The sequence below is a fragment of the Armigeres subalbatus genome, chromosome 2 (assembly GCF_024139115.2).
Source record: "Armigeres subalbatus isolate Guangzhou_Male chromosome 2, GZ_Asu_2, whole genome shotgun sequence".
Taxonomy (NCBI): domain Eukaryota; kingdom Metazoa; phylum Arthropoda; class Insecta; order Diptera; family Culicidae; genus Armigeres; species Armigeres subalbatus.
The window spans coordinates 359,423,958-359,444,048 of NC_085140.1; positions in this window are offsets into that span (position 1 = coordinate 359,423,958).

Genomic DNA, 20,091 nt, shown 5'->3' on the forward strand with positions numbered 1-20,091 from the left:
GCCGGGAAACACCTACAATTGCATTGGATTCACTTTTACGTTGACAAGTCAATTTAATGGAAATTTGTTTGCATTGTCGCGTCCATTTAGTTGAGTAAAATATGATTTGAATGGCTTAGCGCTGTAGAAAGATGATGACTGGAAGTGCACTCTGTGTCTCCCGAAAGGAAAAATGTTTCAAAATTGACCGAAATGGAAGAAAACTCATACCGCGTCACATAGGTGAAAGCTGTTCTGTGATATTTAAAAAAAGGGAAACCACGTGGAAGTCGATTCAACAGTACTCGATGAATTTGTTTTTATTGCAATGATACTTATTTTTATATACATATATATTTTTATATGCATCGAGGGAATCAACAGCAAAGGGGTGTAAGTGATAAAAACTCAGTGTAGCAGATCAAACATTGTTTCTAGCTGTTCGGGATACAACGCTATTGTTGAAACGACTGAACCTTTTCAGACGGTAAAACTATCTATTCCCCGCTCCCTCATAACAAACCTTCCTTACAACCAAACAGCTGATTTGAGTCAGCTAGTTCTCCATACTTGTCGTACAAAATCTTCAATTTAATTGATCAATTTTGTTTGTGTTCTGCGCAAAAATTACATCACTTTCATTCTCGATCCTATCAAGCTGACGCTACAGAGTAACTAATATGTCTGGCGCTAGATTACCATACTAATTTTCCGGTTAGCACCATATGGTGAGAGCAGTCCAGCAGTGAAACTCTTCCATCAAGTCCATAAATTTTGATAAAATATTAGCGATGCCACTTTTCATACCATGCTGCGCCTTTGCAATTGCGGTGAAGGAATTCAGTGAGGATTACTATCCGTTCGAGTAAAGTTGTGTGCAGATGAGAACCTTTCTTTTGGATAGTTTTGATGAACATGTAGTTTGTCCTTTGCGAGTGACTGATGAATTAAAGGATGTGGGTCGCTGCATGCTATGCTCCATTTGCATTTCCGTAATACCGGAGACAGAATCACAGTTGCGTCGCGTGTATTCGGGGGAGTTATTATTCTGGTTAAGTGATACGTTGTTCAAAAGCTGGCCTAGATTTAGTCATATTTCCCACGACTAAAACTAAATAAAACAGTCATGTAGTCTTGCAGAAAAAATGGCGCTTCCCGATTATTAGTGATTTTATTTCTAGCTCAAGAGTTATAAGTTCATTGCAGTTTAAATAGAATTTCGAAGTGGTCTAATGTCCAATAGGTAATCGTTGTATTGTAAAGCCGGATTAATCCACCTAGCGGTGAAGATGCATTTGTCGATTCAATCGTTTTGTTTCGCCTTAGTGTGATACACATCATAAATAATGTTAGTACCCCGTTTGGCTTAAAGCCGTTTGGCACAATGCTGTTTGACATAATGTCGTTAGTGGGGTGGCTCAAAAAACACTTTTTCAATTTTTTTTGATGGGCCGCCCTCATATTCGGTTCTATTTGATACCCTGATGCTCTGGACAAAATTTCAGCCAAATCAGACAACGTTTGGCCGGTGCTAAGCTTGTTGGAAGTTTATATGCAAAAATGTATGCAGAAACATCCAAAAACAGTAATTTGCGGTTGTGCCGTCAATTTACGATAAAGAGCTATGATACTCATTCAGCTTTAAGGAAATTAAATACAGAATATTATGCTGAAAAGCGCGAAAAGATTCGAGTTTACTAGGCAAAGATATTAGCATTTTACTGGGTTGTTCTATGGATGAATTTATTTCTTTTCAATTGTAAAAGAAACGAAATTTGCTCAAACCCCACTTCAGAGAAATGCTAATAACTTCGCCGGGCAAACATTAATGTTTTCGCGGTTTTCAGCATAACATTCTGTATTAAATTCTTCACGATCTGAATGAGTATCACAGGTCTTCATCGAAAATTGTGCCGTCTAACTGAAAAACACTGTTTTTGGATGTTTCTGCATACATTTTTGCATATAAACTTCCAACGAGTTTAGCACCGGCCAAACGTTGACCGATTTGGCTAAAATTTTGTCTAGAGCATCAGGGCATCAAATAGAACCGAATAAGAGGCCGGCCCAGTGTTAAGAAGAAGAAGAAGAAGAGGCCGGCCCATCAATAATATTGGAAAAAGTTTTATTTCCCTACTGATTTGAGCCACCCTAGTCGTGAGGCATAAAGTCGTTTGGCATAATTGTCGTTTGGTATAATGCCATTTGGTATAACTGTTATTTGAGCTGTGTGATTAATAAGTAAGATTTGTTGAGCCATTCAGTTACGTTGTTTCCTTCTTATGGACAATACATGATAATTGGAAGCGTGACAAATTAAGAATAAAGAAGCTTCCTGTCACAACGGGAACATTTCAAATGTTGACGCACCTACCAGCAAGATAGATCAGCTTGGTGGCTTGTTTTGTTTTTCATGTAAGGGTATGTCAGAAAACTTTCCCATTTCTCCCTTTTATTAGGAAACGGATTCTTTATCTATCCAGTACTTTGCACGCGGTAATGGCGGCGTGAGTTCCTCCCAGTTTGACATTCAAGAGGTAGAAAACTATTCGTAAATAAACTGATGTCAAAAAACACCCAAGGATTGAAATATTTCCCAAATCAAACTACTTAAATTGTAATGATTACCTATTTTAATTTATTTAAGGTAACATGTGATCTCATCAAAAATATCTAAAGAATTGCGTATGATGGGAAGAATCATCAGGACCATCATTTCCATTGTGAGATCTAGAAGGAATACTTATCATATTTTGTGTTTGCAATTTCAACCCACGCATTTATGAAAAGTTTTCAATAACAGAATGAGAAAGTTTTCCAGACGTTGTTCATTTTAACTGAAAGTGTAACTCATACGCCATTGGACTATTCAGTTTTAGCTACCGAAATAGGAGTTGTTAAATCTTTGATTAGGAATACCCACATAGCGATGTAACGAGAAGTTGAAACCACGTCCCATGCTAAGATATTCTAGCTTCCGTAACGTAAAATTTAATATTGCGCATTATAATTCAATTGATTATTTTTGTACTTCTAACATCATTTAGAAGTTTTTCTTTACTTCTCTGGTAAAAGCATGTGGTGAATGGTGATAAACACACCGATAGCAACAAAAATGGTAAAAGGTGTTATAAAATAAACACACATAATTGTATTCAACGCTATAGTCTCCTAAATTGATCCCTTCATCTGTAGAATAGATTTTTTGTTACAAGTGAAAGCTCGGTTCTTGAGAGGAATTGTGGGAGTGTATACATACACTCGCTGCTCAGGTGTTAAAATTGCTCAAGAAACTAGAAGTGCATAATTTAGATCATAAAATTGTTTTTCAATTTTCAAATAAAATTGATAGGCCACAGTCAGAGCAGAGCCTCTAGTTTGAGTAGCGACGATACGAATGTATGTTAACGAATCCATTGCGACTGTTAACATAAACAACTTGATGCACACTTAATAAGTGTTATCAATTTATCCATAGCTTGATTCATGTCCTGGATTTGTCAATGTTTTGTGGTTCTTACATCCCTGGAAAATAAAATTTTCATTAGGAAACAATGAAACCATGAAAATTAGAATATTTGGTCGGGGTTCAGCCAAATCGCACCAAGCGCCAACGAAAAATTACCAATTTTTCTGCTTAAACATTCGTTTAGCAGATTTAATTGATCGCAAACCGTTTCGGATATCCCTCAGCCCTATAACTGAGGGAATCCTACTGCAAATGTACGCTTAAATTGATACGAAACTATTTCCATTGTCCTTGTACGAACAAAATATCACAAGTCAGTCGAAAAGCCGCTTGGTGCGGTTTGGCTGAACCCCGGCCATTTGTGAGTAAAATATTTGACGTTTATTTGTTTTTCTTAATTCCGCTGAGTGATTCCAATCAGGGTTCTTATTCACCTTGATTCCAATATTTTTCAATAAATCGAAGCCTACTTTGATTAAAGTATGTAGATATTTTCTACCTCTTGAATGTCAAAAAGAAACTCACGAAGCCGCCGTTATCGAGCGCAAAATACTGGATATCTTTATTGGTGTTGCATCAACAGGGTACATTTGGCCCCAATTATGTAGAATATTTGAAAAAAAAGTGATCATTAAAAGATGTTGTCAAGAGATAATAGGTTACATTTTAACATGCATAGTCATTGTCTTCGTCTGTTTATGTCTACGAAGAACGATGCAAATCGGGGAGGTCCCGTAGCGTAGTTGGCTACACGTTCGCCTTTCAAGCGAATGGTCATGGGTTCGATTCCCAGCCCCTCCACCAAAAACCGCAGCCTATGCGGTGGCGTATTGGGGTGCACGCCTCACCGTCACGGCTGCCTGATGACGACTGACAACTTGTTCTTCTCGGAGGCATCCCGACCAGTTAGTCATAACAAAATTTTATCACAATTATATCAATATGTGTAACAAATAACAAAACTTACAATAATTTTGTTATAAATTCTCTGTTAAAAATGGAGGATAGAAAATGTTTATTATCGTCATAACATGATTATAACATAATGTATTATGTTTATTTATACCGAAAAAAAAATTGCCTACATTTTTGGTAGATAGGAATTGGAAAGAAAACGAAGGTACGAAGGAAGGTCAGTATAACTTGAACCTGCATTCATAGTTGAACCAGATGGACAAAGTTAATTGCCTACATTATGGATAATCACAATCTTTTCAAAAACATAATTTGTTATAGTAAAAGCTATTTTCACCACTTTTTATGTAACACAACGGGTTATATTTTTGTTCAATAAATAACATATTTAGAAATATTTTTGTTAAAACTAGAAGAGATTTTGTTACAATTTTTGTTATTTTAACTACTAATGGTACATGTTTTATAACAACCGCTGTTATAAAAAACTGCTGTAACAAAATAACAAGGTCTGATATAAATCTGTTACTATCTACTGGTCGGGATTCCTCCAAACGTTACCCGGATAAATGGCAACCGGACAATGCAACGATCATTGGATACACGACATGGACAAAACGAACACGAGATGGACCAGCAACGACAACAACAATGAATAATGAAAAAATCTAAAAATAGATTCTGTGTGGATTCTGGCTGCAGAATACCACAATAGATCTCGGCACAGTAGCGGTTAAATAACACAGAGTGCCTACCAAATAAATAAAGGAATAAAAAAAACGATACAAATTTTTGGCGTAACATGCTCCGTGTGGCGTGGAAATCGAAGAGTGATGCGACTCTGTTGAAGACACGCTGTAGGCCACAAATAGCTCCATGCATGCCATAATTTGTATGACTAAAGGGCAGCCTCAACATATGTACACACTTAGTTTTTATTTCTGCAACTCGGGAAAAATCCGCACAGCCGTGCGCCAGCAAAATAAAAAACTGATATTTCAGCAAAAATGACGTTTGTTAGCTGATTTTCGGCCAAATATTTGCTGTTTTTCAGCAATTTTGACAGAAATCTCGGTAAAAACATGTTTGCTGGGGCACGGCTGTGCGAATCTCTGTAAAAGTTTAACATTTCGCTGATATCCCGGTAAAAAAATTAAGTGTGTATGGCTGTTACGGAGCATGCGTGGCTGGACGTTCAGGTCTATTTGTGCCAACATAGCTCCACAGTCGATTCGTCCCTGCAGGGTATCAGCGATCATAATGGCTTTGTCGACATCTCTCCTTGAGCGAAGTAGCTAGAAGTTGGTCAACTGACATCGGCTTTCGTAATTCGGTAGGCGAAACGAATCCAGTCAAGGTAGCCTACGAAACGCGAATCGAAGGAAACGGCGTTGAACAGATTCGATTCTCTCAGCACCGTTGTTGTAAGACGGACTCCAGACAACAGAACAGTACTCTAGAGTCGAGTGCACCAGGGAGCAATAGAGAGCTTTTAAACAGTATATGTCGGTGAAATTCTTCGCAACTCTGAAGATGAATCCCATAGTTCTGAATGCTTTGTCGACGATGAATGAGATGTGTTGCTTGAATACTAGTTGCGAGTCTAGGATCACGCCGAGGTCCTTCACATGGCTCACTCGCTCTATTTCTGTACCAAGAAGGCTCGGCCGGGTTTATCACCATTCGGTTTAGAGAGCAAAACCCGCGAAGCGATCTAGTAGAAGTTATATTTAACACTGGCAGACCCGACGAACTTCGTTTCGCCTAAAATTGATTTATTCTCTGCTTAGTTCTCGAGTAATGCAGAGATTTGTGTTTAATTTTTATGGGATCCTCCCTTTCCAAAGGAAGGAGGGGTCTCGAGCCATCTTAAGAACCTTCCCCGGCCCCAAAAACCTCTACATACAAATTTTTTGAACAGAGCAAATGCTTGAGTTGAAAGGAGTCATATACTCTCTAGCTTCTGACAAAATTTTGTCACATATAAATTGCTATGTGGATCATGTGTGCTGCTAGGGTTTGCATTAAATCGTGCAAACGCCTGAAATTAATAATAGAATTATGTCGTCTTTTACCTTTTGCCGGGCAGATGCATCCTCTGAATGAAGGTATCTCACCTTCCTTTGCCTCTATCCGAGCAAATACTTGGATTGAAAGAAGGACCCATATCGTCTTTTGCCTTCTGCTGGACCTTCTGCCATCCTCTAAAAGAAGAGATTATATCTTCCCTCGCCTTAAACCGAGCAAATGCCTGATTTGAAAAGAAGGAAGAAGCATATCGTATTTTTGTATCCTTTGAAAGAATGAACCATATTGTTGCGGCCAACTTACTTGATTGGTTTTAATATGGACTGTCATGCTGTTTTTGAAATGTCAGAGTACGCTTTAATAAAAGGAAACTTTAATTTTTACATTATTATTATTTATTATTTATTCAGACTAAGGCCGAAGTGGCCTGTGCGGTATATAAGAGTCTTCTCCATTCGGCTCGGTCCATGGCTACACGTCGCCAACCACGCAGTCTACGGAGGGTCCGCAAGTCATCTTCCACCTGATCGATCCACCTTGCCCGCTGCGCACCTCGCCTTCTTGTGCCCGTCGGATCGTTGTCGAGAACCATTTTCACCGGGTTACTGTCCGACATTCTGGCTACGTGCCCGGCCCATCGCAGTCGTCCGATTTTCGCGGTGTGAACGATGGATGGTTCTCCCAACAGCTGATGCAATTCGTGGTTCATTCGCCTCCTCCACGTACCGTCCGCCATCTGCACCCCACCATAGATGGTACGCAGCACTTTCCTTTCGAAAACTCCAAGTGCGCGTTGGTCCTCCACGAGCATCGTCCAGGTCTCGTGTCCGTAGAGGACTACCGGTCTAATGAGCGTTTTGTAGATTGTCAGTTTGGTACGGCGGCGAACTCTATTCGATCGGAGCGTCTTGCGGAGTCCAAAGTACGTACGATTTCCAGCCACTATGCGTCTCCGAATTTCTCTGCTGGTGTCATTTTCGGCAGTCACCAGTGAGCCCAAGTACACAAATTCTTCTACCACCTCGATTTCGTCACCACCGATGCAAACTCGCGGTGGGTGGCTCACATTGTCTTCTCTTGAACCTCTGCCTATCATGTACTTCGTCTTCGACGTGTTGATGACTAGTCCGATCCGCTTAGCTTCCCTCTTCAGTCTGATGTAGGCTTCCTCCATCTTCTCAAAGTTACGTGCCATAATATCTATGTCGTCGGCGAAACCAAATAGCTGGACGGACTTATTGAAAATTGTACCACTCGTGTTAATCCCTGCTCTTCGTATTACCCCTTCCAAAGCGACGTTGAATAGCAGACAAGAAAGACCATCACCTTGCCGTAACCCTCTGCGGGTTTCGAAGGGACTCGAGAATGCCCCTGAAACTCGAACTACGCACATCACCCGATCCATCGTCGCTTTGATCAATCGTGTCAGTTTATCCGGAAAACCGTGTTCGTGCATTAGCTGCCATAGCTGGTCCTGATCGATTGTATCATATGCGGCTTTGAAGTCGATGAATAGATGATGTGTGGGCACGTTGTATTCGCGGCATTTCTGCAGTACTTGGCGAATGGCGAACACCTGGTCCGTGGTGGAGCGTTCGCCCATAAACCCTACGATCTCCCTTGTAATTGGTGCTAGTCGACGGCATAAAATTTGGGAGAGTACCTTGTAGGCGGCGTTCAACAATGTGATTGCGCGGTAGTTGCTACATTCCAGCTTATCGCCCTTTTGTAGATGGGACACACGACACCTTCCATCCACTCCTGCGGCAAAACTTCCTCCTCCCAAATCTTGGTAATGACCCAGTGCAGCGCTCTAGCCAGTGCCTCACCACCGTGTTTAAATAGCTCTCCTGGTAGTTGGTCAACCCCAGGGGCTTTGTTGTTCTTCAGCCGGCCAATCTCCTCCTGGATTTCCTGGAGATCCGGGGCCGGTAGAATTATGTTCTGCGCGCGTTCTCCCAGGTCCATCACCATACCGCCATCTTCGTCTGCCACATCGCCATTCAGGTGCACTTCGTAGTGTTGCCGCCACCTTTGGATCATCTCATGCTCGTTTGTAAGAAGGTTCCCGTTTATGTCCTTACACATATCAGGCTGTGGCACGTGGCCCTTACGTGAACGGTTTAACTTCTCATAGAACTTTCGTGTGTTATTAGCGCGGTACAGTTGCTCCGTTTCTTCACGGTCTCGATCTTCCTGCTGGCGCTTTTTCCTCCGGAAAATCGAGTTTTGTCTGTTCCGCGCCTGTTTATATCGTGCCTCGTTCGCCCTCGTGCGGTGTTGCAGCAATCTCGCCCATGCTGCATTCTTCTCTTCCACTAACTGCTCACATTCGCCGTCATACCAGTCGTTTCTTCTGATCCGGGGCACCGTGCCTAGTGCAGCGGTTGCGGTGCTACCAATGGCGGATCGAATATCTCTCCAGCCATCTTCAAGAGACGCTGCGCCTAGCTGCTCTTCCGTTGGAAGTGCCACTTCCAGCTGCTGCGCGTATTCTTGGGCTAGTCTACCGTCTTGTAGCCGCCCAATGTTAAGCCGCGGCGTCCGACTTCGACGCGTGTTGTACACCGTCGAGAGTTTTGAGCGCAGGCATACTGCAACGAGGTAGTGGTCGGATTCAATATTCGCACTGCGGTAAGTGCGGACATTCGTGATGTCGGAGAAGAATTTACCGTCGATTAGAACGTGATCGATTTGGTTTTCCGTTTCTTGGTTAGGTTGGTTTCTTATCTCCATGTGGCCTTGTGGATATTTTTGCGAGGAAAGAAGGTGCTTCGGACTACCATTCCGCGGGAGGCTGCGAAGTTTATGCATCGTTGGCCGTTGTCATTCGATACGGTGTGCAGACTATCCGGTCCGATGACCGGTCTATACATTTCCTCCCTTCCTACCTGTGCGTTCATGTCACCGATGACGATTTTAACGTCCCGCAGTGGGCATCCATCGTATGTCTGCTCCAGCTGTGCGTAGAACGCTTCTTTCTCGTCGTCGGGTCTCCCTTCGTGTGGGCAGTGCACGTTGATGATGCTATAGTTGAAGAAACGGCCTTTAATCCTCAGCTTGCACATCCTTGCGTTGATTGGCTGCCACCCAATCACGCGTTGGCGCATCTTACCCAGCACTATGAAGCCGGTTCCCAGCTCGTTGGTGGTGCCACAGCTTTGGTAGAAGGTAACCGCTCGATGCCCGCTTTTCCACACTTTCTGTCCTGTCCAGCAAATCTCCTGCAGCGCCACGACGTCGAAGTTGCGGGGATGTAATTCATCGTAGATCATCCTGTCGTACCAACCTGCGAAACCTAGCGACTTGCAATTCCATGTTCCAAGCTTCCAATCGTGATCCTGTATTCGTCGCCTAGGTCTTTGCCGATTATATCGAGTCGCATTATCTCTTATATTGTTCGTAATGATTGGTTTTCTAGGCGGCTTATTGGGCCTGCGCAAACCTCCTGTCTCGTCGGAGGGCCGTCGTGTCAGGGCTGTTTAGCGTCCCACCTAACACCAGGACTTGGGCTTTGAGCGGCACACGGTCGCTTTGGTGGGGCCTACTTGCGGATACATGCAGCTTTTTATAGAGGTTTAACAGGGCCCATTGTCAAACCCCACCACATCCTAGGCAAGCCCCACAACTCGCAGATGGCCTGGGGAGGGATCGTCAAGCCCTTGGACATAGTCCCTGCTGCCCGCAATTACAATTTTTACATGTGGTTCGTTTTTAGGGGCCCTCTTTATGGGCCAAACACAATGGATACGTTTGCGTGCGTTTTGACAGTTTTCCCATGGAAAAACTGTCAAAGCGCACGCAAACGTATCAATTGTGTTTGGCCCATTAGCCGTGCGGTAAGATGCGCGGCTTCAAAGCAAGATCTTGCTGAGGTTGGCTGGGTTCGATTCCCAGTGCCGGTCTAGACAATTTTCGGATTGGAAATTGTCTCGACTTTCCTAGGCATAAAAGTATCATCGTGTTAGACTCATGATATACAAATGCAGAAATTGTAACTTCGCTTAGAAACCTCGCAGTTGATAACGTGGAAGTGCTTAATGAACACTAAGCTGCGAGGCGGCAATGTCCCAGTGGGGGATGTAATGCCAATGAAGAAGATGGTGAAGAAGAAGAAGTTTGTTCTACTGCACACGACTGAATGAATAAAAAAGGCAAAGCAATAAAAAAGTATGGTGCAACGTTTTTCTTCTCTCGTTGTTTTCGCCCATCGCAGTTGGCAGCAGCGACGTATTTTCAAAAAAATCATTTATGTCAAATCGTCAAACTTTTCAAACAACCTGCCCCGCGGCTGCATAATAATCCTCAATTTCCAGGTTTGCGGTGGACGATTGTCCTAAATGAGAAGCACAACCATTTCTGGCTTTCGAAGTCCACTTTCCACGGGTCGCACGGGTCAACGACTCCAAAAATGTTTCTTCAGTTGGTACAGGTATCGCCAGCGGGACAATCGATTCTTCGGTAATCCATGCAACATGGCTTCGGAATACTCTGAAACGGTCTGCCGTTCGGCAAGTGGGCTGGCGCTATTGGCATTGGATCGGTAGGACTGTCTGTCAAATTGAAGAGTGGGCGCGAATTCAAGATAGCCTTCACGTGTGTCAGCCTCCATGTATTATTCTCCAGTAGATTCTCAGGAAGGCAGATTGAGTTTTGTCTATATTCATCTGCCTGTACATTTTTGCTATATCACCAGAAAATGCTTGTAGCAACGGAACCGAACAAGGATAGATAAAAAATTACTCTGCTCGGTTTGTCCGGTCATCAGCACATTGTTGAGTGAATATTTACCGGATTTGGAACTGGCCATCAACTTCGTCGTAGAACTGAAAACCGCGTGGTGCGGTTATAACTCTTCATGCCTGTTACGTCGTCCTGCTATTGAATCTTCTGACAGTGTCCAAAGGCCTCATACTCCTCAATGAAATCGGCATATTGCTGCTTCAATTCCTGGGGACATGACAATTTCTTCTCAAGCTTGAAGAACAGTTTCAATGCCTGATCTCGGTTGTCATCTAGCTCACAGACTGTGTCCTTGAAAGGCATTTGATCGACAAATCAAGCTATATTGTCCTGACGAGCTGTCTTTATAAAGTGAGCTTCATCTTCTTCTTCCTCGTTGGAGTAAGACGATGAGGCACCTACCTCTTCGATTCCCCAAAACTTTTCGATTGCAGCTTGCAGCGTGTCTCGCACCGTAACGTTAGATAACAAAATTGCTTGACTCACCTGAGCGATCGACCGTGTCAGTCACAATACATCCCAAATCTGTGTCATGCAGCGATGTCGTGCCGTTACACAGTGGCGGGCCCCCATACAAACAGCCGAACAAAACCTAATATGTTACTCGAATCTTTCAATAAAGAGTAATTCTGGGACGCTAAATTCATTTTGAGGTTAGAATTGTTATCCAACATACTATGCTACTCGAGTACTTTTGGAGGCGCAAGCCTTAAGGTCTGAAACATTGACAGCGTCCTCAGTCTAACATTGAAGCAGTCAATTTCCAGCTTTGGAGCAGCTAGGAGCAAATCACCACCCTAACAACCGGACAGTAGACCAAAAATAGGTTTCAATACATGATACCAGATCGTTTCGAATCGTTAAACCGAAAAAACTTTAGTCAAATTTTCTTTTCCATACAAATTTGTTCGGGAGATGCTTTACAGCATTAACTTCAACAAGCCACCAAAAATTAAATTTACAAGCTACAATCATCAAATTTTGGAATCAGATCATTCAATACTTGTGTGAAATTGTTTTGAGGTTTTGTCCGGATTTCCACCATAGTGCGTTGGGCTGACGACATAGACAAAACGAAGTGATAAGACGAAGGAAAAGTAAGAATGGACGGTTAAATAAGCTGACTGTATAATTGTAATGGAAATCGTCCAGGCATACCGAAAGCGAATCGACGAGTTTATCAAAGTGACGAGGCTGGCTATGTGGTGCTTTGACGGTAGGCAACGCAGTAGGTCTTAGTTACATGTTTGGTTGAAGTAACCCAGCGGAAAATATCAGTGCCACGCGTAAACTGTACAGAACTGCACGATTTTAAAAACGCTTTTAATATGTCACAGAACGCTTGCCTCGTCACTTCTCTAAACTCTAACTTGTCACGTCTCTTCTATTCTCGTTCACTATGGCATCGGTCTTAGACAGTTTCACTGAGTTCGTTCGATACGATCCCAGTAGTTCCCATACCTGGACAAAAATTCAACCACCACTCCCCTTTCTTGCTTGAGTTTTCACTGCCTTGGCTCCAACAACAGTGATATTGTACACCATAATCGGAGGCCCAAGAACTTGTGCCATTGACTCCGATAGAATGTGGGCTTGTGAACCCGAATACATCAATGTTCGGCACGGCTGCAGACGACCGTATTTATCTATAACGTCGATGATTGCTGTTTGCAGAAACACTTGTTTCGTCGACCGTACAATTCCTACGCTGTGGTACGTTGTTGTCACTGATGCGCTATTCCTAGTGCTGGGCTCCACTGATCTGGAATCGACTGGCTGCTCAGCTGCAGCAGATTGAACATTAACATTTGCCTTTTCTCCCTGCTTCGATGCTGACAACCGTTGCGCTCATTCCTCTTCCGTGTGCCATGATGCTTGGTATTGCATTCGGAACAACTGCGCTCAGACGTACAAGCCGAGCTGTGATGTCGCAAGTTAAGCACACTCTGGTCTGCTTCGCTTTTGCATATCTTTGAGCAACACTCATGTTTCGAGCACACTGCACTTGCAGTTCAAATGAAGGCCACCATATACTTCACACACAACTTCTCTGTTCATTGCCACTGCAGCGGAAATTTCACAAAACCTTCCCCTGCAGTTGATCCTTTGGCAACCGCCGGCTTTTTCAAAAACCCTATTATTCCCTCATATACCGGCAGCTCTATCGAGCACGCACATAACATATAGGCATCTTTGCCGTGGAATGTGGTCCTGTGAATGATTTTGGAACGCTAGCGAACCTAGCGGTGGAAGTCAAGCTTTACTGAACAACGCACATAAGACAGAGCAACATCGCATGCTTTGCTTTCTCTTTCTGTCGCCCTGGATTTACGGGAGTGCGTTCGTCGATTATTGATACACGAAGAGCCTACTTTGAAATTTGCAGTTTGTTCTATGATGTTTATCTGTTTTGTGGAGCACGGATAGTGCTTTCCCACAGCTCATGAGTTTCGCTGTCCAAGGCTGAAGCAAGAATGTGTACCACAATCAACTGAGATATCCCCGTGAGATCCTGCCCGTGGAACCGTAAACTTTCGATATGCCTCGTACACTCGTTGATCAGCCCCCGGAGTTCTTTCAAATCAAGGTGCCTTTTCAAGGTGCAAGATCCCTTCAATCTATCTTTGATTCATCGCTTGTTTTCATATCGCTCTTCAAGAATTATCCAGGCTTGATGATAACTACTGTCCTGGATAGTCTTGGCGTCCAGGATACCTTCCGCATCTCTTACGATGGCTTTTTCAGGTTTCAGGGGAGAAGTTTAACAGCATCGGAATCTGGTGAGTTTCTCATCAAATCAACGAATATTGATTTAAACTTTTAATGGCGTTACCGACTGGATTTGATTCACTTATTCAAATTTTGGCTTTCTCAGTCTGTGGATTTAAGAACGATTTTTGTTTACGTTCCCGACGTTTCGGCCGATTGGTTTTGGCCTTTCTCAAGGGTCGTAAAGTCTATCGTCTATCGTTAGATTCGGTTCTCCACTTTAGTTGCTCGGAGAGTTTCGCTATCATGCCTGCAATTTCGTAGTAATTATGCTTAATTTGTAATGTTATCACTGATACAACAACTGCAACGTCTATTTAAAAAAATATCCTAAAAATATAAAAATCCTTTTAATACGCCAACAATTTTTTTAAATAGACGTTGCATTTGTTGTATCAGTGATAACATTACAAATTAAGCATAATTACTTCGAAATTGCAGGCATGATAGCGAAACTCTCCGAGCAACTAAAGTGGAGAGCCGAATCTAACGATAGACGATAGACTTTACGACCAATCGGCCGAAACGTCGGGAACGTAAACAAAAATCGTTCTTAAATCCACAGACTGAGAAAGCCAAAATTTGAATAAATTGATTTAAACTTCGGCCAGTTTTCATATTTCCCATTGAAAGTGGGAAATGGGAAAGGTCCTCCAAATTATTCTGGAACTGAGTTCAACTGATCTAATAGAATTAATTGCATATTATTCGGCAACTCGGCCGTACGAAAACCATTTTTTTGTTAAATATCTTGGCCGTGCATATGCACAGCACATGTTTCGAAATGGAAAAAATTGATATGAAATTTGCGAAAAAGAATCCACGTGTCTTGAAGGGACTCGAATCCTATATTATCAAAATGATGCCAATAGACATATGGGAGTTGGAATTTTCGAACATTTTTGAAATTTGAACTGCCCTAATGTGTATTTGGGTATATGTATATGTGTATATTTGTTAGTGTTTGTGTGCTTTTGTGTGGGTGCATGCGTGTTTAAATAAATTTACAGTTTATCAAAACCTTATCTCTTCTCAATTATTCTGACGCTGAACATGTTTGAGTTTGAGGCTGCGTCTTCAGAATCTGTAGCACTTTTTTATTCACTACACATTTGTTTCGACCGCGGTCACTGCACTGGTTCTATCGAATTCCATAGATCCCGAGATATAGAACTAAACTGATCTTTCATATACAGTAGCGCCACCTTGCGGATGAATTCTAAACTAATCAGTTTCTCAACATATTGATATCCAATTCCCGAACAACTTTGTAAATCTTTGTAAACTTTCTAAATCCAACAGATCCTGAGATATCAAAACAAACTGATCTCTCAAATATAGTAGCGCCGCCTTGCGGTTGAATTCTCAACTAATCAGTTTCACAACATATATCCAATTCCCGAACAACTTTATAGAAGCCCTCAATTTTCTAAATCCAACAGATCCTGAGATATCGGAGAACTGTTCTCTCATATACTGTCCGCCTCATTACGGATGAGTTCTAAACTAATCAGTTTCTCATCACATTGGTTTCCATTCTTCGAACAACTTTGTAGATGACAGCAACTTTCTTATTCCCACAGATCCCGAGATATCGAATCAAACTAATAACTCGTATACACTAGCGCCGTCTTACGGCTGAATTCTGAATTAAAAGTTTCTCAACATATTGGTTTCCAGTCCTCGAATAACTGTGTAGAAGACGGCAACATCCTTAATCCTAAAGGTTTCAAGATATCGTACCAAACTGGTAGGTTCATATACACTAGTGCCCCTAAGTGGAAGAAATCCAAATCATTTTTCCCCTGACTCATAGGGCCGCATGGGATCATAGATGGATTTAGAATTTGTTATAAAAACACCGCGCTTTTTATTCAGAAAATTTACTATTTTCACTGGTGTTCCGTTGGTTCCGGATCTTCCGGAGGACCAGCAGAAGATTCATTGGACTTTAAAAATGTTCTTAATGAGACAACTATCCCTTTTATTATTCTCCCGAAATCACGTTGATATCATTATCAATTAGCTTCAATATTTTTATATTTATATTTTCGGGCTGTTGACTTTTACAACAAGCGAGTTATCGTGTTATGAAAGTTGAAGCGAGTTGCGGAAGGTTAAGAACAATTTGTCTACAAGTTTTTTTTTGTGTCTTTATTAAGGAGGCTGTCAGCGCTTGACTGGCTCACCTCCGGAGGGAGAGTCTACAAGCTCACAGAGCTGTCCTACACAGTTGAAAACAAATCTTTTTTCTTCAGACCGCATCGTGCTTTCGTGCTGTGCGGTTCTTTCTCTCTTTGCGGAAGGAAGTTTTAATACTACCCGAAGCTATTTTAATTTCAACGGTGCTTCTTAGCGCTATTTGTACCCACTGATCCCGTTACGATCTTTGCAAGGACCCGTGCCTTCGTTTTACGTTGGACCCGTTTGCGGAAGTAAAATTCCGACAAGCGGTGGTAATCCTGCAGGGACACCGTTCTGGGAAAAACCTCTTAGAAGGTCACGTCTCCACGCTCAGCAATGAGTATTAACAAAACAAGAGGAAGGGGAGTCTCTGAATTCTCCACTTCCTTCAAAGAAACAAGGTTTCAAGACCGTCCTGCCCAAGCGCGGAAAAAATAGAAGGAAGCTGGAGAATTCAGATATTCCTTCTAACTCTAATATCGGAAATATTCTTCTCCAATCGAACTGAGCAATCAGTTCGATTTGATTAATGATGATATTGAGCAAATCGAATCTACCTCTAGCCCAGGTGATTCGATTCATGCGAAAAGCAAAGGATTCCGCCAATTGTGGTATCTGTTGCCGAGTTTTCTGGCTTCCGGAATGAGATTTTGAGTAACCTTCAGGGGATCAAGGTTTCATTTCAGATTGCTAGGAAGGGTGACTGCCGCGTTTTGCCGGGATCCTTTGACGATCGCAAACGTCTTCTTCACTATTTAACTGAGAAGCGCCATAAATTCTTCACATACGACGACAAACTGAGCGATTGTTCAAAGTCGTCTTGAAGGTCTCCCCAGTGATGACAAATCACTGGATGAGATTAAATTGAAATTTCTCAATTACTTGGATTTTCACCAGTCCAAGTAATTAAGATGAAAAGAAATCTCACTCTGGTACTTCCCAGAGGGCATTTCTCAAGAATTTTATTTAGTTCATTTTAACAAAAGTGAACTAAATAATATGAAAAGTTTGAAAAGGCCTGTATTATGTCCCATGTCCGTGTTACATGGGAACATTTCCGCAGGCCTGGGGAAATTTCCAAAACCCTACCCAGTGCCGTAAGTGCCAAAAGTGGGGTCATGGAACCAAACATTGTCACATGGATGCTAAATGCATGATTTGTGGTGGAACCTCTCACGCCAAGGACGCATGTCCTGTGAGAGAAGATTCCAATAAATTTAAGTGCGCAAACTGTGGGGGCAATCACAACCAATTTCTGGGAATGCCCTTCACGCAAAAAAGTTTTGAATTCCTGCAAAATTGATGACGGAAATTCCAATCGGATCCCAGATTCGACGGGTAGATATTTTTCAAACGCTCAAATTTCGAAATCGGTTACCGGTCGAGCAATTCATACCCACCACAATTCACAAACAAATTTTGCTGCTCGTCAACGGGTAGCAAGCACTTCAGTAAATTCCAATTTTTCCAATGTACCTACGTATGCAAACATCGCTGCTGGTAGACCAAATTTCTCTTCTCAAAATGAGGTTTATACCCATGTCCCAACGGAAAATAACGGTCATGTTGTTGATTCAGGTAGCATGACTGCTTCCTGATTTTGATTTTTAACTGAACAATTGCATCACATGATTGATGCAATGTTCAAAGCAAATACCATTCTTGAAGCTATTCAGGTTGGTATAAAGTACACACAAAAATTGTTATCGGACTCTGCTCCAATGGATCCAAATAATTGTGTGAAAGTTCTAAATTGGAATGCCTGCTCTCTAAAGGTAAGGAAGATGAATTATTCAACTTCCTTTCAGTTCATAATGCATATTAGGGTGGTTTCAAAAACACTTTTTCAATTTTGATGGGCCGTCTTATTAGTTCTGATGATGCTGATGCTCTGGACAAAATTTCAGCCAAATCGGTCAATGTTTGGGCGGTGCTAAACTCGTTGGAAGTTTATATGGAAAAATGTATGCAGAAACATCCAAAAACAGTGATTTGCAGTTGGACAGCACAATTTACGATCAAGAACCATGATACTCATTCAGTTCTCGTAGAATTAAATACAAAATGTTATGCTGAAAACCGCGAGAAGATTAGAGTTTATTAGGCAAAAATATTAGCATTTTACTAGAGTGTTGTAGGGGTGAATTTATTTCTTTTCAAAGGTAAAAGAAACGAAATTTGCTCAAACCTCACTTCAGAGAAATGCTAATAACTTAGCCGGGCAAATTCTAATCTTCTCGCGGTTTCCTGCATAATATTCTGTATTAAATTCTACAAGAACTGAATGAGTATCATGGTTCTTGATCGTAAATTGTGCCGTCCAACTGCAAATCACTGTTTTTGGATGTTTCTGCATACATTTTTCCATATAAACTTCCAACAAGTTTAGCACCGCCCAAACGTTGACCGATTTGGCTAAAATTTTGTCAAGAGCATCAGGGCATCAAATAGAACCGAATAAGACGGCGGCCCATCAAAAAAAATTGAACAAAGTTTTTCCCATACTAATTTGAGCCACCCGAGTGCATATTGCCATTATAACTGAAACGTATTTAAAACCAGGACTCTCCATTAAAAGAGATCCAAATTATTTTATCTACAGAAATGATCGTCTTGACAGCGCCGGTGGTGGGGTCGCCATTGTCATTAATAGACGTATCAAACATAAATTATTTTCTTCGTTCGAAACCAAAGTTTTTGAAACCTTGGGAGTTTCTGTTGAAACAAATTTTGAACAATTTTCCTTCATTGCAGCCTACTTGCCTTTTCAATGCCATGGGCAGCAAAAGAATTTGTTGAAAGCTGATCTTCAAATTCTGACTCGCAACAAATCAAAATTCTTCGTAATTGGTGACTTCAATGCCAAACACCGTTCATGGAATAATGCTCAAAGCAATTCCAATGGTAAAGTTTTATTTGAAGATTGTTCTGCGGGATATTATACTATTCAATATCCCAATGGACCCAGTCGAAATCCTTCTACAATTGATTTAGTTTTAACGGATTCAAGTCAGCTGTGTGGCCAATTGGTAACTCATGCTGACTTTGACTCTGATCACCTTCCTGTGACGTTTGAAATCTCACAAGAAGCCATTTATAATCCAATCAGCTCTACTTTTAATTATCATAGAGCTGATTGGGATTTATATAAAACATATATCGATAGGAATTTTGATGTTGATATTCCTCTTGATACCAAAAGTGATATTGACAATGCGCTCGTATCTTTGACAAATTTAATTGTCGAAGCCAGAGGCATTGCAATTCCGAAATGTGAAGTTAAATTCAACTCCATTATTATTGACGACGATCTTCAGCTACTGATCCGTCTTAAAAATGTGAGAAGAAGGCAATACTAAAGAACTCGCGATCCTACGTTGAAAGTTATTTGGAGAAATTTGCAAATAAAATTAAAAACGCTATTCTGAGAAATACCTACTTTGAGAATAACGTATCATAGTTAGATCCCTATTCGAAGTCCTTTTGGAAATTAACGAAAATTCTTAAAAAACCTCAAAAGCCAATTCCAGCGCTTAAAGAGGGAAATAAAATTTTATTAACAAATGGCGAAAAGGCTCAAAAACTTGCTCAGCAGTTCGAGAGTGTCCATAATTTTAGTCTAGGTCTCACTAGTCCAATTGAGGATCAGGTTACACGGAGCTTCGAAGACATTCTCAATCAAGATAATGTTTTTGATCCTTCGTTGGGAACTAATTTGGATGAAGTGAGATCTATTACTAGAAAATTTTAAAATATGATAGCCCCTGGGTGATGATGGTATTTTCTACATACTTATCAAAAAACTTCCTGAGAGCTCTTTATCCTTTTGGTTAATTTATTTAACAAATGTTTTCAATTGGCATACTTTCCAGATAAATGGAAAAACGCCAAAGTTGTTCCAATTTTGAAGCCGGACAAAAATCCAGCTGAGGCTTCTAGTTATCGCCCAATCAGTTTGCTTTCTTCAATAAGCAAACTGTTTGAAAAGATTATTTTAAATAGAA